This window comes from Myotis lucifugus, unplaced genomic scaffold (assembly GCF_000147115.1).
Source record: "Myotis lucifugus unplaced genomic scaffold, Myoluc2.0 scaffold_284, whole genome shotgun sequence".
Lineage (NCBI taxonomy): Eukaryota > Metazoa > Chordata > Mammalia > Chiroptera > Vespertilionidae > Myotis > Myotis lucifugus.
The window spans coordinates 674799-697843 of NW_005871332.1; the positions used below are offsets into that span (position 1 = coordinate 674799).

General features: G+C 42.1%; 1 pseudogene; it reads right to left on the minus strand.

Moving 5' to 3' along the window:
- Positions 1-20646: 20646 nt before the first annotated feature.
- On the minus strand, positions 20647-21694 carry LOC102430868 (annotated as a pseudogene).
- Positions 21695-23045: the final 1351 nt, after the last annotated feature.

The following is a 23045-nucleotide window of genomic DNA, read 5'->3' on the forward strand; positions in this document are numbered from 1 at the left end:
GGGTACAGCTAGCTCGTCTGTACCCTTTGATGTTTCACTGAGGCCTTGAGTTAGCTTTGGAAGGGCCCTTGTCTTGGGCTAGGGTGGGCCCCGGAGCCTGAGTGTGGACGTGTAGGTGGGGGTGGGTGGGAGGGATGGGTTCATCCTGAGAAGTGTCTTCACTTGTGGGGATCAGTGAGCCGTGGGGCAGGAACCCGAGCAGTCAGAACAGAATGGGACGACCATGGAGAAGCAGAGGTGTGTTTCTAAGGCCACAGATGCACAGGCGCACGCTGTGAAGTCTCTCAGCAGGAGCGGAAAGGCGATGCAAGAGACCAGAGGTGGATGTGAGAGAGATTTTATTTTATTTTTTAGAGTAAAGAGGCATCTTAAACAAAGACCAAATGTGGCCATTGTCTAAGGTGGTATTTCCTGAACCTGGAAATACCAGCCAGATTATCGGAAACAGTTGGCAGACTTTTTAAAATTGTGGATTCCTGGGCCCACCCTTGGAGATTCTAATTAGTAGATCCAGGTAGATCCTGGATCACTGCACCTTTTCAAAGCTTCCCAGGTGATCCTGTTGATGAGCTTGGTCTGGGGCCCACTGATCTAAATCTAAAGTTACAGCCCTTCATTGTGCAGATAAGGAAGCAGATACCAGGGAGATTAAGTGTCTCACAGAGCCACACAGCTAGTTGATGGGCTTCAGTCCAATGTTCTTGCTTTTTTGCTTTTTTTTTTTTTTAAATATATATATGTTCATTTCAGAGAGAAAGGGAGAGGAAGAGAAAGATAGAAACATCAATGATGAGAGAGAATTATTGAATTATTGATTGGCTGCCTTCTGCAAGCCCCCCACTGGGGATTGAGACAGGCATGTGCCCGTGACCAGAATTGAACCCATGACCCTTCAGTCCGCAGGCTGACGCTCTATCCACTGAGCCAAACTGGCTAGGGCGAATGCTCTTTCCATACTATTCTATATTCCTGTCACTATATTGGATGGGAAAGCTGCTTCAGGGGAAAATACTCCCAAGTTTATATGCTGGCATGAGATTATCAAATAGTGTTCACACTATAAACTGTGAGTAACTGTAATTATGCACAATAAATTCTATCCCTGACCAGTGTGCCAAGTGGTTAGAGCATTGGCCCACACACCAAAAGGTTCTGGGTTTGATTCCCAGTCAAGGGCACATACCTGGGTTGTAGGCTCCATCCCTGGCCCACTCAGGGCACTTTCGGGAGGCAACCAATAGATGTGTGTCTCTCACCTCCATGTTTCTCTCTCTTTCTCCTTTTCTCTCCTTTCTCTCCCCCCCCCCCGCTCCATTCCTCCCTTCCACTCTCTCTGGAAAAAAAAATCAATGGGAAAAATATCCTCAGGTGAGGATTAACAACAACAACAAATTCTGTGTAACAATCTCCGTTGACAGAGCCTACGTATGGATTCTATCCCAGGTGGGGGGATGTGAGTGGCTCAGAAGTAGGAACCATATATATCTTTTCATTTTTTCTATCTCCACCTTCTCCCACAGTACACTTCTAAATGGCAATGAAATAACTGCAATGAATTTAAAAAGCCCACAGATTATAGAACATGTTTAGTGGTGAAAAGTCAATATTGTGGTAGGAAAACATTTATTTGTGTTGATCTCAGACTTTTTTTTTCTTTTCAAGTCTGTCAAACCTCTGTTGCTCTGAAATGACAGCTTGCTTGGTAAATAATATCAACCCAAGATGGAGCAACACACTAGTTCCTTCTCGAAGGCAGCTGTGACCGATGGGGCTGAGTCGGCCCCCTGCAGGCGGAGGGATCAGGGATCACCTCTCTGTATAAAAAAGGAAACCGAGGCCCAGAAAATCTGGGTAAACCTCCTTGATGACACATCTGAGAGCTGAGGAAGTGGGGGCCTGTGCTCCTCCCGGGATCACGCTCTGCCGGAGTGCTATGTTGTGTTTTGGTTTTGCTCTGCAAAGAGCATCTGCAAATCACACACGCACAGCCGCTGAAGGACCGTCCGAGCAAGAGGAGAGCCAGGCTCAGCTTGGGGGCTTGGCCATCACAAACCACCTCTATGGGGTTCTCAGAGCCTCTCGGGTGCCTCAGAACCTGGCATTCTCGGGGCCCCTCGTCCTGACAATCCCGGAACCGGGAGGAGGACGGACAGATGGTGCTCATTTGCCCCAGGAGGCGCAGAGTCCGGCAGCGCGGCTCCCCGGAGAAGGGGCGCTGCAGATGAACCTGGGCTCACGGGTCCCTACTGACGGGGCTCTGCTTGGAAGCTGGAGGGGCCACTCATCACATCACTCGGCTTAAAGCTGTGCTTACATCGCAGAGGCACTGCTTTTATTTCGATTCTGCTTTATATGAGGTGGCTTTGAAGGGGCTGGGTGGAGATTATTGGGGGGGGGAGGGAAGAGGGGTGGTCCTGAAATCTCCCGAGCTGCCTCTTCCTGTCTCGACAGTCGGCTGCAGGGTGGCCCCCTAGAGCAGGACCTGAGCTGGGCCTCCATCCTGCCTCCAGGCGGCTAGCACTTCTGTGAAAGTGCTCTGGGGGTACCTCCTGGGCCCCAGAGGTGATGGTCTCCGAGCCCTGAGCAGACAGAGGGTTTTAGAGATCTGGGGAGACCAGGGAGTCCAGCCACAGGGACCTTGTTTCGGACGTTGCTGGAGCAACTGTGACTCATACCCAGAGAAGGAAGTTACATTCCACCTGAAGCTGTTTAAAGGCCCGAGAGCAGAAGGGTCCTGGGTCACTGGAGGTACCAGGGGCCTGAGGGGCCACAGTGCCTGGAGAGAGGCTCGGCGATCTGCTTATTTCTGGGGAGGAGTGCCGAAACGCAGTGCTCTGTTTCAATAGAGGGCTGAGGGAGGAGGTGCTAGAATCGCACTGCTGAGCTCAGCGCCGCCAGCATGACCAGCCTCCAATGCTGATGCCGGACCTCGCTCTCCTCACTACCCACATCCACGATTGCGGAGGGGTCTTCTGCCAGGGACTTGAGACAAGGCAACAGATACTCAAGGAGTTACTTCTTCCCAAGTCACCCACATTCGTGCACTGGGCCACAGTGACACTAATTTCATAAGTGAAAGAGTTATTGCCTGAAAACATAGCTCATGAGTGGAGGGGAAGTACTATTTCTTAGCACCCCGTTAGCGGTAAGTGGGGCGAATTCATCTACGAATATGAAACTCATCCCAAACATTATCCGGTGTTAGTACTGAAGTAAAGCCATGAACAAAATCCAGTCTTACCAAGACACTTAAAAGGACACATATTAAATGGAAAGATGTTTTTCTAGGTAGTTCATCCATCTCCTTCGCCAACCAGCTGCAGAAACTCCGAATCTCATGGCACTAGAGCACACTCTAGTGGTGGTGAGGCAAAGCGCACACTTGTTTGGGCGAAAGGTTAGGCAGGCTTGCCTCAAAACAGCAAAATAAATTAATAGAATATTATATGACGACTCCAAGCCTATAATTCTCTAAGAATAAGGCAATTTGTTTTGTTCAATGCTCAATGCCAAGGGCAAACAAACAAGAATTATTAAACATCTCAAAACAATCTAAAATAACAACCAACCCAGTGAGATTTTAGGAAAGCTTTTGTTTTCTGTTTTCTTCTTAAATCCGAGCTACATTCAGACTTCCTCCTTGGAGACTGGGTTTAAAGAAGGGAGAGGAAGCCGATAATAGATATAATACCTAAAACAAACTCCCTTCAGCCATGACGGTGTTATCACAAACTTGAGTGAGTACCATTACTGCAGATAAATAAAAACAATGGACCAAAACCAATTTTGCATAAGGAAATATTGTGCAATGTGTTGCAAGCCTTGGTGAGGACTTTTCTCTGCTCTATCAAGTGATGCTTAATATACACAAGAAACTTGTCTTTGGTTACAGATAGCAAGGGCTCTTATAAAAACACACAAGGATGTTTAACCAAGTAGCAACGTTGCACAGACTGTTTTGTGTGTGTGTGTGTCTAAAGTAAAGGAAACATTTGCACTTGGTTCGACATGTAAATTATACTCTTAAAATCAAACTAACACAAACTGGAAAAAAAATCAACACACATAAAAAAATAAAAAAACTTTTTTTTAAAAGCCAGAAGCTTTGTGTTCTATTGTGTTTAGACTTAAAATATAGAACTATTTAGAAAGAATTAAAGAGATTATGTTTATTTGATTTCAAGTTATCTCAGCAAGAAACACATTTTTCATACCTCTTTGGAAGAACAGCAGGTCAAATGACACATTTGTGAGTGACTGTTTGAAATATTTCAGCCACGCCGCAGGGTCCACCTGACCTGAGCACCACAGATTGAGGGAACAAAGGCTTGTGTTTTAAATGTTCCTTTAAGAGCCTTTCTGGGGAGTGGAGGGGACGCAGGAAGCTGTCACAGGCCTCCCTTTTTATTTTTATCCTATGACACTAATCAGTTTAATTCTATTTCTAACCCATGACTTAGGCTCATAATTAATTTTCCCAAAGGCAAACATTATATAGCATAATTCTGCCACTTTGCAAGAATAATACAGTTTGTTTCAAAGTCACCCACATTCAACGCCCAAGCGTTTCCCAATAGGTGCACATTTATTCCTCGAGTAGGTTTTGTTTTAGAATCTGCCAATAACCAAGGTAGGGCTTTATTTTTAATGCTAAAATGAGGAGCAGAACAGGTTTGTTAAACAGGAGATCCAGGATCTAAGAAGTCATTTATTTTATCACTTGACTAAGTGAAAATGATACATTTATGTGAGCTTAGTTCCCTTATTAAAGGAAACAATTAATATAGCACGTGTCTGAAGATCATGCTCAGAGGATTTCACTGAACGTTTCTGAGAGTAATTATTCCAAACAGCAGAACATAACCCCTGTTCAGGGTGTAACTCAATATAAAGACTTGCGAGTCAAATGCTGAGCCCTTTAAAACTACACACCTTTGTTTGCGGCCTTATTAAAGATATTCTCCCATCTCCATTTAAAGGGATAGATTGCCAAGGCCTAAATAAAACGCCAGAACCGAAAACGAAAATGGTCTGACCTCACTGCTGCACCTGATACTTCCAATACCGATTCCCTCCGAGTTCCCCTTTCTTCACCGCCTTTGCCCTAGGCTTTCCTAAGCCAGAGAGATAAAAACGAATTTCACTTCCCAAATGCTAAGATTGCTGGTGCAGAACGGAAGTAAATATCAGCAGCTGTGCCAGGGCACCTGGGGCCATATAAGAAAACTGACAAAAGGCTTCGTTATGAGCAAGACCTGGTTCTCTGCTCATCTTGGTTTCCTGTGCTTTCAGGGCGGCAGGGAGAACTGCAACTGTGCTCTAAAAGAAAGAATGAAAAATTACATGTATGGGAGAAATTCATAGAAAAAAGAGAATAAAACAGATGTTCTTAAAGCCACACAATGGGACAAGTAATGCCAAGGATACTGCTCATGGCCACGGCTTCCAAACTCTACTGTGTGAATGTACCAGGCGGGGATCGTTTAAGATGCAGACTCTGAATCCGCAGGTCCGCGGTGGAGCCTGAGGTTCTGCATATCTAACAAGCGCCACGGGATGTTGGTGCAGTTGGTCTGAGGACCATGTTTTAAATAATTAGGGCTCCGGCCATTCACTGCCTTTCAAATAATTTGCCCTCCCTCCCCCCATATTACTATTCCAAAGTAGTTTCATTTGTTTTGTTTTTCTGCAGCAGGTTTGTGATGACAGTATTTAATAAATAAAACAATACATGTGTTTTATCAAGCAGTTAGGTATATGCAGCGATTGTCTCAACAACATTAATGTGGTTCCTGCCTTCCTATGACCCCGTTTTCCCCCTGTAGTTTGCAACACTTGATTGAAAATGGTTTCCTCTGGCTCTGTTAAACAGATAGTCATGTCACACTACTAAAACCAATCTATGGTAATAAGAAAAATACATTTTATATTACTGAAAGTTCTATTAATATTTTTATTTTTAAATGTTTTTTATTTTAACTTTTTTATTGATTAAGGTATTACATATGTGTCCTTATCCCCCCATTGCCCCCCCCCCCCCGCTCATGCCCTCACCCCCCTGTTGTTTGTGTCCATTGGTTATGCTTATATGCATGCATACAAGTCCTTAAGTAGTTTCGTTTAATATTGCTGTGTTTCTCTGCTATATCCCTTAGCTCCTTGTGTGGCCTTGTTGTAAAAACTAGAAAAAAGGAAGTGCAGCCCTAACCGGTTTGGCTCAGTGGATAGAACGTCAGCCTGCGGACTCAGGGGTCCCGGGTTCGATTCCGGTCAAGGGCATGTACCTTGGTTGCAGGCACATCCCCAGTGGGGAGTGTGCGGGAGGCAGCTGATCGATGTTTCTCTCTCATCGATGTTTCTAACTCTCTATCCCTCTCCCTTCCTCTCTGTAAAAAAATCAATAAAATATATTTTAAAAAAAAGAAGTAAGTGCTAACAGTAACAGGGGCAAACCCCTTTCAGAGGTCATGGCAGCACACCTGTGAGGAAGAAGACTTGGGTTCCAGGACAAGCACATGGTATTGGCAGAAAAGGTGTCGGAAAGCCTTTACAGTCTGTCCTGAAGAGAGTTTGGGAAGGTCATCTCTGTCTCTTTCTATCTGCCAGTTAGTTCAGTGTGTGAAATGCTGGTGCCCTCCTCGTCCTCCCAGAGGCAGCTTACAGCAGCAAGGATTGGGCCTGGGGGCAGCCCACAGGGTAGGCTCTGTGACCTTGATTTAGCTTTTAGGCTTACTCACCTCTCAAAATGGGCTGAGCACACCCACCTGCAAGCTGATTTTAAGGAGTTGAAAGGACTCATATTAAGCACCCAGAACACTGCCTGTAGTTGCTCACAAAATATTAGGCGTAATCAACTCTCCCTCAGGGCTTGCTCTAACCCAGGTGTTTTAACCTTGGCAGCTGCACATTAGAATCACCTGAGGAAGCTTTTAAACACCCTGACTCCCCCTCCCAGGTCACACCCAGATCAATTAAATGATAATCTGAGGAGGTGAGGGGGCCACTTTTAAAGCCCCCAGGTGGTTCCAAGTTCAGCCATTAGTCTAAGTGTAGCTCAGGAGCAGTTGCTTCTTAGGGGCCTAGTAATAGGACCAGCTCATTAGCCTGCCCCAGGGGAGGGAAGGAGAGGGGGAGAGGCTCCCCAACCCCCATGCACACCCGAAGGCTGTCTTCCCTTTTCTCACCCCTGCTGGGGCGACAATCTGCCCCCTCTCAGTGCTCATCAGTTTCTTCCTAGTTACTGATCTGCCCCAGGGGACATCAGCACAAGCCCATCCCTTCAGATATTTGAGCTTGGACTACTTTATCTCCTTAACTGATGGAAGTATTTTATTATTGTCACTCACATTTTCTGCGGTTTCACCAACAGTAAAATCAAATAGGGTCACATGAATAAAATAGCCACCAGAAAACTCACCCCGATATTTAGCCCCTCGAGAGCTCAGCCCACAGTGTGTCTGAAGTTCCCGGCGAGTGGGGGTGCCTCACGTGTGTGCTTGAACAAATGTAGTCAGCTACCATCCTGGTTCTGTCACATCGTATCTGTGAGGTCAAATGACCTCAAAGGACTGTGACTAGTAAATAAATAACATACGTAATGTCCATTAGCCTAGTGCTCAGAATGACGTGTATTTTCAATAATGTTAGGGTTTTTACAATTAATAGATGGCACCTGCCCAGCTTGGCTACCTCTACCAGGCACCATTTTCCTTTCTCAATGCTGAATTTTTTTTTTATATTTTATTGATTTTTTACAGAGAGGAAGGGAGATGGATAGAGAGTTAGAAACATCGATGAGAGAGAAACATCGATCAGCTGCCTCCTGCACACCCCCTACTGGGGATGTGCCCGCAACCAAGGTACATGCCCTTGACCGGAATCAAACCCGGGACCCTTCAGTCCGCAGGCCAACGCTCTATCCACTGAGCCAAACCAGTCAGGGCTCAATGCTGAATTTTTAAAGTAATTATCATTATTATTATTTTTTACCGGCAGGTTGCCCTCTCATGGTGCTTCTCCCATGGTCTGAAGACTGCACAGGAATTTGTGGCGAAGTTGGGCAGAGTCCCACTCTTTTGGGAGACACGTTCTGTTTCCAGGTTCTATGCAGGACAGCTCGGGCCCCAAAGTCTCACTAAGCTTTTACTTCCTTTCCTCCCTCTGCCCCAGGCATAGTCCCCACCTTGTACTTCAGCAGCTTTCTGCCCTTTATTCCTGAAATGTTGCTACCAGGGGAGGTTCCCAGGCCAGATTTTCCCTTTCCCTCCTCTGGTTGGGCCAGCTGCATTGGTTTATTAGATATACCAACCAATCAGAACTGCTTCATAATGACCAATCAGAATGCAAAATACTGACCAATCAGAGCCACATGATCACTGACCAATTAAAACTGTTCCAATCCGGAAACTTAATTTGCATAGAATTAGACCAATTGGGAACCTGGGCAGGGACTTTCTCCATAAAAGGGAGCCTCCCATGGTCTCTGTGGAGCTAATTTTCAGTTTCTGCTGGAGGCTGGGGTTATGTTTCCCAGTTTGCAAACTGTTCACTTGAAGATCTCCTTTTCTCTCCTGTCTATTCATCTGAAGAAACTCTCTTTCCTCTCTTTTCTCCAGTGCCTGGCACATTCCAGGTTTCATTGAAATAGGGCTAATTCAGAGTACTTTTAATGACTATAAGAAGTCATAGAAGAAACATCCTGGGAATCAGCTTGACATGAGCTAGTCAGAGCAAATGTTTGAAAGAAGAGTACTGATGTACAAGGGAGTGGGTTCATGAAAGTGGTCAGCTGGGTGTGTAGGCAGAATGGAGAGGGTTTTAAAAAATCGCTTAAAGTAGTCCCCTCTTTATTGTCAGCAGCAATTCTAGACAAGAAAAGACTATCCTTTTTTGCCTTAGTAGTTCTTACATAGTGCTATCAGCTGAGTGCTTTATATTTACTCTCAGAAATCAGTCTTTTTATCTCAAGTGTTTGACCTCTTCCTTCTGTCAAATAAGTTAAGATTTGGGTTTTTAATTTCCCACTTGATACCATTCAAAGATTCTGGTACTTTTGGGGTCCTTTCTGCAAAGTATAGTGTTTAGTGAAGGTCAGTTTATTATAATTTAGGATGAAAACGGGACATCAGAAAGGGGATTCTGGACGGAAATAATTGGGGGATGGGCAGTGGGTCCAGAAGCCTAGAATTTTGCCTTCAGTCTTTACTTTCATGATACCCTTCTATAAAGCTGTGTTTCATCCAAAATCAGTCTGCCCATGGTTTCATGAATTAGACCTTAGAGGGTGGGGGTCTTTGTACTATTCACTGATGTACGCAAAGCCCCGAAATTAGTGCTGGGCCAGAGGAGGGCCTCAACAAATACTTGCTGTGTCAGGGAGAAAGAAACAGTTCAGGTATTTCTAATAGAGGTGAGGTCAAAGGCTTTATTCAGCGGATGCAAATCTGGACCTGAAACCCAGAAACTCTCCAAAATGATGCAGGATTGAGGTCTTCTAGGTTGACAAGAGAGGGGTATGGGACCTTGTGGTTTGGCCTAGGTTGCAGTTTTCTTTATCTCGAACTCCTGTAAAGTTTGCGTTGTGACAAACAGTTGACAATGACTGGGTTTTCATGACTCCTGCTGGAGATCATTGGAGTAATCTTATTCCAGAAATTCAGAACAGTTCTTTCAAGAGCTGTTTGTGTAAGCTTGGGGGTTGTGTGTTAATCAAGGTTCATGGAAGGGGAGATAGCAAAACAACAACAAAAAAGGGGGGTGGGGATAGGGAAAGCAAAAATGGGAAAAAGAAACAGAAAGGAGGTAAGAGTTGAAACAAGGAAAATGAGATGTTTTAATTTTTTTTTTTTTTGGTCAAATGAATGAATAGGCAAATTGCCTTTTCTTCCCCTCAGCTATGCATCTGCCCTTGTGAAATTGCTAGAAATATTTGCCATGTTAATTTTGTTTGGATACACACATATATCCCAAGCAGCTGCTGCCGAATGTCCCCCTAAGAGCTCTGATCTTATACGGGAGATTTGTTTCTGTCTTAGTTTCCAAAGCCTCTGTTTTAGTAGTCATGGTGAATTAAAGTCAGCTTCACCAGGGGCATAACATTTCTTAAGCGATGAGATCAGGACTTGGGGTCCCCACTGAACACTTCAAATATATAGGCAAGAGAGCATTCAGCCAAGTTCTACCAAGTTGAAAATTCAGTCTAATCCTGTGTTTGTATGTAACTTTGATCTGTTCTGGGGACATAGCCTGTACTTCTAATCTGGTCCCATCACCTTGGAAATGTGTACCTTGCTCATAAGAGACCTGAGAAAGAAGGGGTAGATCGATCAGGGTGAGACTATCACCACCCCTGGGAAAAGCAACCCCAAGGATAGCGCTGGCACTGTATCAGCATTGTTACCTGAAGTATGAAAGGTCCTTAATGTAGGTTCAAAGGTATTTGATTTAAATTTAGGACTGTGCTTGAATTTTGGAATTGAAGGGGGGAAAGAAGGCAAAATACTATTTTATTTCTTAGGAAAACCCTAAAACACACCATCTTCTCTTTTTTTAAAAAAAATTCTTGTTACAATGAATGAATCTTCACCACCTGTGTGTAGAGTCTTTGGCTCACAAGAGCCAATTGTGAACATCTGTTTCCCACTTTACATTCAATGATGTTAGGTTGGTAGCTTTAAATTAGCCAAAGGGTGGGAGTACTTATGAAAATTGCAAAATCAGGCTCCCCGTTCTCCCCTACTCCTCTGCTCAAGAGCTGGTTTCCACCAGCATGCCACTGCCCCATCCATCTTTCATGAACTGGCTTAGTACTCATCCTATATAATAAAAGGCTAATATGCAAATCGACTGAATTATGGAAAGACTGGTTGCTATAACATGCACTGACCACCAGGGGGAAGACGCTCAATGCTGGAGCTGCCCCCTGGTAGTCAGTGCGCCGCTCAGCCAGAAGCCCTGACCCGGGCTCACAGCTGGTGAGTGCAGTGGCAGTGGCAGGAGCCTCTCCCGCCTCTGTGGCAGCATTAAGCTAAGGACCTCTTGGGGGATGTCCCTGGGAGCAGGCCTAAGCTGGCAGGTGGACATCCCCCCAAGGGCCTCCCTCCCTCACCCCCCACCCCAGTGCACGAATGTCGTGCACCGGGCCTCTAGTTTCCTAATAAAACTTCAACGGACTATTCCAAGCCAACAATGATTTCCTGCCTGTCAAAAGCTGAGAGTACTTACATGATCTACTCCACTTATTTGACACTTAAACAATATATTGTGGCTTAGATTGTTGACTTTGCATTATTTTAACATGTCACCATTTTACCTTTAAGGATCCTTCATGTAGATTGTAAGCTCCATGAGAGGAAGAACAAAGTACTGCATATCTATATGTCCCTTGGGGTTTGCCAGAATGAAATGGCAGGGACCAAAATAATGTGTTAAAGAAATGTTATTGCCCTGGCTGGTGTGGCTCAGTTGGTTGAGTGTTGTCCTGTGCACTGAAAAGTTGCTGGTCTGACTCCCAGTCAGGGCACATGCCCAGATGATAGACTCAATCCTGGGTTGGAGGGTGCGTGGGAGGCAGCCAATTGATGTTTCTCTCTCACATTCATGTTTCTCTTTCTCCCTCTCCCTCCTTCTCTAAAATAAATAAAAACATATTTTTTTAAAATAAATGTGTCATTGAGTAATATTTAGGTGCTGGAAAAATGTAGGCAATTGGAAAGAAAGGGAAATACATTTTGAAGTATGTAAAATTGTATTTTTGGAAAATTTAAATCAACCACATACAGCTGTATGCTATGCCACTTCCAAATTGTTGATAATTGATCTGGTTTATGGTTTTGGGAAACTTTGACATGCCTTTGTGCTAGTTCAGGTGTGTAATCTGAACATTGATGCCCTGTTTGCTCGTGCCAGATGTCCTTCAGCACTGAAGCCAGGAATTCAAAGGCAAGGGAGCAAAATATGTCACAAGGTACCCTCTTTTTAATCTGCTGTCTCACTAATCAGTTCTTAAATGGCCATTAATCTTTCCTCATCTAATAATTGAAAAAGTGATGTAAATTATAATCTGTGCTCCCTACCCAGCTTCACATAGTCATGATTTCTACTAAATGTGTTTGGGGTCAGGATATGTCTTAATACCAAGCAATAAAGCTTCATACATAATGTACCACAGTAATGGATACACATGTTTATAAATGTTTGTTTTAATGCTAATGTCAGATTATTTAGAGCCTAATCCATTCTGTTTACTGGAACTAGTATAAGTGGAAATATAAAGATTTCTATCCCTACATTAACACATTTTATGGGTTGCAAAGCCCACTCTTTCTCTACTAAAACACAAGGTTATGAACTAACGAAATCCTCACTTTCTGAGGGCTTTATTTGACTTAAAAATAGTTTTAGAAAAGACTAATCTACAAAACAGGCTTGTAGGAGTACTGGGTAAATAAGATATCGGAGTTTATAAAATGTTGCTTTCAAATCAATGTCTGTTCCACAAAACATTTGTTAAATGGAGTAGAAGTAAATGTTAAGAAGCACTCTGCTCAAAGCTATTTATACTAATGTACTGTCACAGATTACAATTAAGTGACTTGAGGCAATCTCCCAAAGCACAAACAAAAGACTAAAAGGAAAGACTCTTGGATTTCTTCACATCCTTTCCCCTGAAATGGCTAAAATTCCTGTCTTATGGCCATTAATAGTTGTAATACTATGATTTATTGTTACTGGGCTCATGGTCTGCTTCACTTTTCCCTCTACCACATGTTCTCCATGCAGCTGTCTTTACATCAATAAATGACAATTTCGTGGATGATTAAAAAAGCAGGATAACCACGTACTTAGCGCTCTGCTTCTCAAAAACAAGATGGTCCTGTTTCCTTCGTGCTCAGTTACTGACAATCTCCTGCCTGACATGAAAGAGAATTTTCTCCCTTTCCTCTTAGTGTACAGGTTTCTATTCTACTAATTTCTTGTTCCTCCAGAATGGTCCATTTACAACGGACAAAAGTGCTGGAAACTAGGTCTGAGCCAGGTGACCTGACCCTGTTTTATCTGCCTGTCCTATCTGCTGCTCAGGCCTGGCAGCTGATTCAGGACTCAAGGCTTACGGCCAGCAGATGGAATCCATTTCCCAAGAAAACCTGGGCTAACCTATCTCTTTGCTTGGGATATTTGCTTTGAATTGTACCAGGATAAATATACGGTGGGGGGGGGGGGGGGCAGGTTTACCATTCATATGGAAAAAGCCATGCAGGTTATGATTACAATAATACAAGAATGAACTCTGTTTCGTGTACTCACAACTGTAAACCTAGTGTTGCTCACCCCTGCATTGTAAACTTTTTCCTTCCTAAGTAAGAAAAGGCTACTGTAGGGACATTACCAGAGCTGAAACAAGTTTCAGGTGCCTAAATAAATTCTATTTGCCCACCAGGAACTTAGTAAACGCTGGGTTTTAGTTTTTTAAAAAAGGGAAAATCTGAAACTTTAAAGTATTTTTCCCCAATGAAATAATGGAGATAAAGAGACACTCTGGATTTGTCCAAATAACTTTGTATTGCTTCTCTTTGAATTATTATGGAGCACACGTGTTTTCTTCCTGCCCATAGAGTATCATTTAGCAGCCCTTTTCTTTCCCACTCCCAGGGCATTTTCTTTCCTCTGTTCCTATTGGACCATCTGTAGCCAGTCTCGCCATATTCAAAACCATCCTCCACATAGCCCCTTGAGGGGTGTTTTCAAACTGAAATTGTATTATGTTATTCTGCTTTTAAAAACTCTTTAACATATAAGTCCTAGCTCCTCAGAATGGCCACCAAGGGCCTGGTCCCTTGAGAAAGTAAAAAGCACCCCAGGCAGCTTGCCTGTGGTGTTCCCACTGAACATACTGTGCTCACAGAACAAGCATCAGACAGCTCCTCTCTGGAACACACAGACAAGGATATTCTAAAATTTAAAAAATGACTAAATATGCCCATTTCCCAGCTAACATGGAAGACTATACAATTGACAATGCTAGCCCCACTTAATTCTTCCTTCTCCTAGATAAAATTATTACCTGCCCAATTACTAAGTCAGCCCTGTTTTTGATGGCACTCAATCCAGAATGGGCCTGCACTGTCTTAAACCCTCCTTAGAAAGACTCAGCAAGAGCCCCACTCCTGTCATGAGCCCTTCCCAACTCCCTTTTACTCAGCTGCTCCAGGAATCTTCTGCTGTTTTCATTCCCTTGCTAAATTTACCTTTTTTTTTTTTTTGGCCTAGGAATAGGTTATCAATAGTTTTGATCAATTGGCTTTAACATATATCTCTTCCCTCCACCTGCCATTTCCTTGGCTTTTTTTTCCCTCCCAAAATCCAACTCTCATGTCAACTCGTGTAAACACTTCTAAGACCCTACGTACTTTCTTGAGTCAAGTTCCCATTGTCTTGTGTTAACTCTGAGCCAGAGTGTGTGGTGTGCAGAGGCTCACCATCTGCCAAACATTAAAAGTAGAAGACCAGGTTCAAGTTCTGGCTTTGGCAATACATGACCTTGAGAAGCTTTCTTATTACGCACATCAGGGATGAACTGAAAAATGTCATACCCCCTGACTAATTTCTATTTTCATTACTACCCATCGACGCTTAAGTGACCCTGAAAGCAACTGCACACATATCTATGGGCCTGGAGCTTAGAACAATGTCTTTTTCTTATTTGGAGCTTTATAAGACAATGCCCAAGATTACTAAATAAATTATGTTCATTTCCTTTGTCTTTTTGCTTCTCTAGTTTGTAAATGATATCTATCAACTTTATTCTAGAGCACGGCTGTGAAACACTTATGAAGAATTGGCTCTTAAGGGACGGAACCAGCAGAGGGTCTGAAGAGGAAGCGCAAGTCTCAATCCCCATACTCTATCCTGACCATTTGAACCAGCCAGACTGTCTCTACCTAACAATTTGTGATAATTATCTGAAAGTTAATGGGATGGATGTAAAGAGTCTCTAAATCAGTGGTTCACAACCTGTGATGCACATTAGAATCACCTAAGGAGCTTTTCCAACATATGCCTGGCTTCTACCCCCTCCAAATTCCGGCATGGGCCTGTTCACTGGTAATTTTTTAAAAATATGTTTTTATTGATTTCAGAGAGGAGGGGAGAGGGAGAGAGAGATAGAAACATCAATGATGAGAGAGAATCATTGATTGGCTGCCTCCTGCACACCCCCCACTGGGGATCGAGCCCGCAACCCGTGTATGTGCCCCTGACCGGAATCAAACTTAGAACCGTTCAGTCCTCAGGCTGATGCTCTATCCATTGAGCCAAACCAGCTAGGGCTCACTGGTAATTTAAAAAAGTTCTGTAGGTGATTCTAATAGTGCAGAACATCACTGATCTAGTTCTTGGCAGGAAAGTTCCTCTAAAAACAAAGTATTCTCCAGAGCTGCAGAATGGATAACAGAACAAGCATGGACAAATGATTGATAAATCATTAAATTTTATGAAAACCCCAGACACCTTTTCACAGGGCAGGATTCCTCCAAACCAAATAGAAGTAAATGATGGAAAGAATCATAATAAAATTCAAGCTGTAGAAATGAAAACATTAGCAAATTTGGAAATGTATACTATTGAACAGATCAGGGAATTTAGAAATGAAATAGGGCCAGAAGCTAATTATATGGAAATATTTCTATTTGCACATTTCTCCAGAAGGCAAAGTAGAGATTGCAACCAATATATCTAAACAAGTGACAAGAATATTAAGTTTTCTATCATTCCCTAGTGCAATACTTTTCTCAGCGTGTTTTCTGTCCTAGTTCTTGTGAAGGTGAGAATAATATCAAACTCATTAATTGTCTACATTTTAGATACGATAAGACTTTAGTGGATGTTGTTAATTAAACTACAAAACAACTCCTCTTGCTGTGGTGTGCATTCCAAGTTAGAGCAATTAATTCACGCTTAAACTGATCAAGATTTAATTAGCATCACTCTGTGCAAATTACTCCATAATTAAAGTAATTTGGTTCATTCCACTTGCTGACAGTGTCATTGAACAGCCATTCACAGAACCAAAAGAAGTGATAATTAACTTAAAGAATAGCTCAGGGCAATTTTACACAGACAAGTTCACTGTTAGTTACTCCTAAAACACCTAAAATGGGGTAGAATTGGGAAAAGAAAAATTCTGAGAGAATTCTTAAACAAACATAATAAAAATAAGACTTCAGGGTTTTTTTCCTCCCCGAAATAAGATTCCCAGCAATTTAAATGATTGTGGTAGCTATCATTATAACCTAACCACAAATTAGTGTCATGGCAAAACAAATAGAACTTGAAAATAAATTAAGCACTTAAATACTGGTTAGAGCTAAAAACATTGTTGGGGATTACTGCCTACCTGGGGGTACAAAATATCCTGGTACAAAAGGAGCACTCAGACTCTTCCAAGAGAGCAACCCAAAAGGTGTTTAAAAATTGCAAACCTCAAGTTTGAAAAAAGCTTTGGGACACACACACACACACACATGGGCCACGGAGATGAACTGTTGTCTCTACTTACCTGTGGAGTCATTGTTTTATAGAGTACCTAATTGATTAGTTCTCCAACCAGAGGAAATGGAGAGGCTAGCTGGACCTGGGGCTAGGATTTGTCTGCCTAGATCATGCCATTGTCACTGGTCAATGACTAATGCAAACTATGGCACAAGTGACTCTCCATTAATCAAAACATGGTGTGTTTTCCCATTCATGACATTTCCATGTATGCATAGAAAATTTAGCTTAATGCATTGCTCAGCCTTCTCTTAGGAAAATTCCTTTGAAATCCTTTTGCTTTACTGATCCCATTTGAAAATATGAGAAGGGACTGTACAACACTGTTCAAAACTGACAAACATTAGGTGTCAGTGTCTTTATTCTGCTCACTGTGATACTGCAGAGAAATTATTTTTCAGCACTGCTCAGCAAAATCATCGAATATGCTTAATGCTTAATCATCACTTGTATTATTTCATTTTATTTTTCCCAGTTTCCTTGCATTACTGGTGTTTAAGAGCTTGTTTATGACTAAAGATGTTAACCATTTCCCATGCATTGCAAATGAAATAACCATGTTTTTTGTTATTATTTTACTCTGGTGTGTTACTTTTTGGTTGTATCATACTTGTGTATTAAATATAATCATGTTCTGTTTAACAAAAAAGAAAATATGATAAGGGGATGTTAAAATGTCATTCGAGGGATAAGACATAACCTCAGAAGATTCTTACAAATTAATGTCATCTATTTCCTGAATATAATGAAAACAATTAAAATAAGGATCTATGGGCATTGGATTAAACGTAACATTAATTTCATCTGTTTCAATGGTCTCCAGTACATTTAAAACTTTGTATGTGGCTTGCATTATGACTATTGGGACAGCACTTCTATAGATTATTGGCAAAAGGCTTTAATAAAGTGAAAAATGCTAGAAACTTTAAATAAGAAAGTAATAGGAATTTTAAATAAGAAAATAATAGGAAAAATAAAAGGAGGGGAATGATATGGTCACCTGAGTACGTGTATGTACATTTTAGGAAAAAGTGTGAGAGTTATTAAAGGTACAGGTGTATAGAACATCTTCCTGTTAAATGCCCATTAAGAACATTTAGACTGAATACATCTCATGAATGAAGTAAGTAGTTATCAAGTGCCAGGCATTGTGCTTGACACTAGTTTTCAAAAGCTTTATCCTCTTCTTACATCTCATTGGCCGGAACTGCTAATCCCCAGAAGATAATAGGATCACCATAAATCTGGGGGAAGAATCTACCTTTCAAGGAAGCTCTACCTATTACCTGAACAAAGTCTTGTTATTTTTAAGACAATGTTTTTATTTTTTTTAAATCAGGATTTTTTTTTAAAAGCAGAGAATGAAGGTAACATGGCTGTATACCACAATGTGTGCCACAGTATCCAGGATTTAAAATGAGCAGGTTCACAGCAATAGATCCCTTAAATTAATAACTAAAAATATCATTCAGACAAAACCATCGCCTGGGCTCATTCACATTTGATCATCATCTTCCCAAAACTTCAACCACAGACATAGAGTCCCGTGTCAGCAAAACTGAACTTTAACAACATATTTCATTTAGGTTTGGATTAGGAAACAAAAATGGTTTCAAATTAAGATACACTGAAGCATTTGGTCTGGAACTGGGTAAACCTTAGCAATGACTTATTTATTGGAAGGTGGAAGGGCAGGTGGGGAGGCTCAAAGCTTTTATAGAAGATAGATTTTCTTGGGTACAATATACTTATGATTACATTTGTAATAAACTACCACAATGTCATAGCTTTCTCTGGTGATGAACTTTTTTGTAGCCACATCCATCATGGACTGATGTATAAATTTATATCTTTAAACACTTGTTCACAGGTGTAGTAACCCATCTTTTTAAGGCTTCTAAGGAGCTATTTTAGAATTTAGAAGAGAGGATTCCACGGACTTGGTTCAATAAGCTTTCTTACACAAGGATGGAGCACATTTAGTAATAGGTAGATGTAGACATTATTCATACTCACCTTGCACATTTAATACCATTAATTTGTCAGAACTAATAATATTAATTCATTCAAAAATGAGATTAAACCGGGCACCCCTTGCAGCCATAATCCATGACTGATGGCTCTGTGACATGGATGGCACAGCCCCTCCAGCAGAGTGAGCAGCGCACATGTGGCAGACTGCAATGAGAAACCATCTAGTATCTCCTGTCTTCAGTTAAAGCATCTTTAAAAAAATTTGCTTGTCTCTCTGCGCTCCTTGAATATTATATTTTAGCAGCCAAACTGACTATTTATACTTAAAGCCAACAGGGCAAAGTCACACAATTATTTTTCTAAAAGGCATTTAATGGAAATCAGCAGGTAAGAAGAGTCCAACCAGGCTCACAAAAATGATGGTCGCTGCAGTTTGACTTGCTTTCTGACCATGTAAATCGGGCGTCATTAAATGCAGCCGACCAGAAATGGTGCAACATGGTGTCACTCTGAATTATGAAGGACACCCACTTGTTTCTTATTTCCCTCTCTTCTTTGCAATATATTAACACACCATACCTACTTTTCTCTACTTTTATTCACTTACTGAATGCCTACTATGAGTGAGGAAATGGACTAGAGCTGGGCATATGAAGATTAATAGGAAATGGAGATCTTTCCCATGGAGAGCTTTGCCTGTTGAGAGCCATTGTGGTGCATAGAAAAGAGCAAACAGCCGTACTGCAGTCTGGCAGCTCCAGCCTCTAGTTCTAGCTGGAATTAGAATAACTAGCTGTGTGACCTTGACCAAATTACTTAGCTCTCTGAGCTTCCATTTCCTCTTTTGTAAAACTAGAGGCCCGTTGCACGAAATTCATGCACTCGAGGAGGGGGTGTCCTTGTGGTGGTGTCCTTAGCCCGGCCTGTGCCCTCTTGCAGTCTGGGAACCCTTGGGGGATGTCTGACTGATGGCTTACGCCTGCTCTCCGCCAAGAGCGGGCCTAAGCCGTCAGTTGGACATCCTTAGTGCTGCTGTGGAGGCAGGAGAGGCTCCCACCACCACCGCTGTACTCACCAGCTGTAAGCCCGGCTACTGGCTGAGCGGTGCTCCCCCTGTGGGAGTGCACTGACCACCAGGGGGCAGCTCCTGCTTTGTTCCTCTGTTTGGTCGATTTGCATATTAGCCTTTTATTATATAGGATGGAGATAACTATCTACATGCTGATCACATTGTCATGAGAATAAACTGGAAAAAACACATAGGTAAGACAATTAGTACAATGCCTAGAACATGGTAAGACAATTAGTACAATGTTTAGCACATGGTTATTTTAAAAAGAATAGCTAACATTGCTTTTATATAAGGTTCCCAGCAAAGCATGCATGAGGTAGACACTCGATAAATATTCACTCCCTTCTTCCTTGTTATTTAAATTGATAATTTTCTGGGCAATGGCCTTAGGGTGTGCTGAAGTGGGAGCAATTTATTTTGGGTGCTGTCCCCCTCTTCCTCTGGGAGAAGGTCCTCTCCCCATGCTTCTGTGTCTTCTGTTGGGAAAAGTTCTGAAATTTCTCCTGGCTGAAAAATGTGAGTAAAAAACTGATGAGGAAGTTAAGTTCTAATGGTAACTTAGTCACCAGCCTATATATAGGGAAGACTTCCGATTTTTTTTCTTTCTTTTCATAAATGGATTAAAAAAGTATGTTCACCTAGAAAAATGGACTCCAGCCAAAAATACAAGTTTCAATGAGCTTAGATTTCCTGTAAGGTAGAAGCAACACACTGTCCACATACATGGGCATGTTTCTGACCCAAGCTAAGGGGCTGGGAAAAGCAACCCAAGTAAATTTGGGAAGCCAGAGCAGTGATAAAATCTAAGATTTCTCAGAAATAGTTTTAAGTGGGGGTAATCCTAGCTGGATGGTGCTTTTCTGTGGGTTTCTAAGCATGAGTCCAAACTTCACAAAGCACCGTCAAAGACTGGGTTGCCCAGTGTCCCAAATATGGCAGCAGGTCCAAAAGGCTGGATACATGGGCCATGTAAATAACGGCAAAAGCAAATCAAGGCCCAGATGTTGAGACTTGCCCGCATGTCCCACATCCGAAGAATAAGTAGTTGAACTTTAAGTAGTTTTCCACTTCTTGTCAGATGGCCATTTAAATACATCTTGTACCCCAGCTGCCTTTCGTTCAAAGAACTTCGTGTTCTGGGCACTCTCTTGGCCCTCTGCTATGTCAGAGGAGGTGGTGTCCTGATGCAAAAGGTGGGTGTGTTTAGGATCAGAGCGCCCAAAGTTCTTGACCTGCATGACTTTGGGAGGAATGGTTTTGTTGAAATGATCCTCCAAGGTAGGTGCGCTGAAGTCTCTTCATCCTCAGCCATGAAGAAGGCACCCCGGGGATCATACTTGTGTAAGAACTTATATTTGCCCTTAGCAGCTTTGTTGATAAAACTACTATTTGCCCGAAGCTCAGCTGGCCTCTCTTCCTCAGTCAGGTTTCACATGCATTCAGTTTCTGCTTTCTCCTTCTCAAGCGCTTCTCAATCTCCTCTGTCCCTCTTGATTCTCTTCAGCTCCGGAAGTTTCCGTGCCTCATATTTCTTCTCCTCATTTTCATCATCAGTATTCAGTGCATCCAGGGATCTCTTGTTCTCCCCCAGCTCTTTCTTGGTCTCCTCTTCTACAATCTTGAGTGTGTACTTGCGCCTCTCCTCAGCCATGTGTTTTGCCTCCTGCTCCAACTCCTTCTGTTTCATTGCTTCAGCCTCATGTTCTTGAACTATTACTCGGTCCTTCTTTTGAATGAAGGCTGGTTTAAGGCGAGGCTCCATCTCATCTTCATCTCCTCATCCTCAGACTCTGATTCTGATTCCTTCCCAGAGTGTCTCCTCATCTTCCACTTTCATGACTTCCATCTCTTCATTTGTTCTCTCCTGTGCTCTCTGACCATCATGCCAGAGCGCTGCTCTATTTCCTCCTCATTTTTTTCCTCTTCTTCACTACTATCTTCTCGTTCCATGCACCAAGCATCTCCTACTTCCAAGTCACTTCCTCCTTCCACTTCACGTTCCACTAGTGTCCCATGTGGAGCCAATCTCTCTCCCACATCTTCACAGACACAGTTCTGCAAACGCCATAGGTGAGGGCCACCTTTCTTATAATTCCTCATGGATAATGGTGAATGCAGCACACTTGGCTGCTGATCAGTTGAGCATTAAAATAGTCTCTGTTTAGGGAAATTAAAAAAAAAAAAGGGCAGGATGCTAAGCCTTGCTACATTGCTAAATGATGTTTTTAGATTTGGAGACCATCTACATGAAAAGATTTCCTGAAAGCTAGATATAGAAAACAATTCCAAAAGTACTCTTGTCTGTTCTTCTAAGTCTTTGCTAATATGTTTTTAGCCCCAAACACCTCCATCAAATCCTTTGCATTTAAAGTAGCAAATTATTGGGACTAAATTTTGCTTTTTGCTGAAATAATGTTTTTCCCTAGGGGACATGGGATGTTAGTAGATGAAATGAGGAATATTTTTGTAGTTGGAAAACAAATAATTTTTGTGAGCCTGTGTATACACACACGTGTAGACATGATAGCTGTGAAGGAAAGACTTTTAGACAGCCGTTGATGAGCCAGACCTCTGGCAGAGCGCTGGAAGGAATGGGTGAAGCCATCATAAATATGACTTTTCTTCTAGGATAGTGACAAGTCCATCATAGGGAAACCCTATGGTTTAGTCAGAGTTTTTATGAGACAGTCTCACTTTAATCTGTCCCGTGGTAGATCAAGTGTTTGTCTTGATCTGTCATGTGTGAAATATGAGCTACTGGTGATCATTGGTAAGACTGTCACTTAAACATGGTCTGAACCCATTTTGCTCAATACTTATGAGGGATTCAAAGTTTGGCCATTCCCTCTCCTCTGGTCTCTTCTTTGTAACACATTTCCAGGGTGTAGCTCACATTTTCACGCCAAGCCACTTCTGTATTGAGACCAGAGTGCTCGCAGGGCCAGGCAGTTTCTTAAATTAGGAATCTTCTTGGGAATTGCTAATGATTAACAAACACACACACTAGATCCACTTTATCTGAAACCATTGCACTTGGTTACACATATCTGATCAAATGGGTGTAGTTTTAACTACAAATAAAATAAGCAAAAAGAGTTTTACTTTTTAAGTTTTATCATATAAATAGCATACCTTTAATTCAACTCTCTGGGCTGCTTGGCTATTAACTAGGAATAACACTGCCATTATAAGAGTATAATTATTGTATTAATTTATGCCCACTGGTCAACTATATTTTCTGTATTTGCCTCCAATTTCATCCAAAATATGATTTTATTTTGAAATATGGCCACATTGTCTTCACATGGGGCAAGGAAATGGCATTTTACTCATTTTATGATAAGCTAATAAAATTTTATTCCAGTTTTTTTGTTTGTTTTGTTTGGCCTTCCCCCCACCCTCCTCCTCCCTTAAAGTTCTTACATTTGGGAACTTTGACTAAAATGCATAT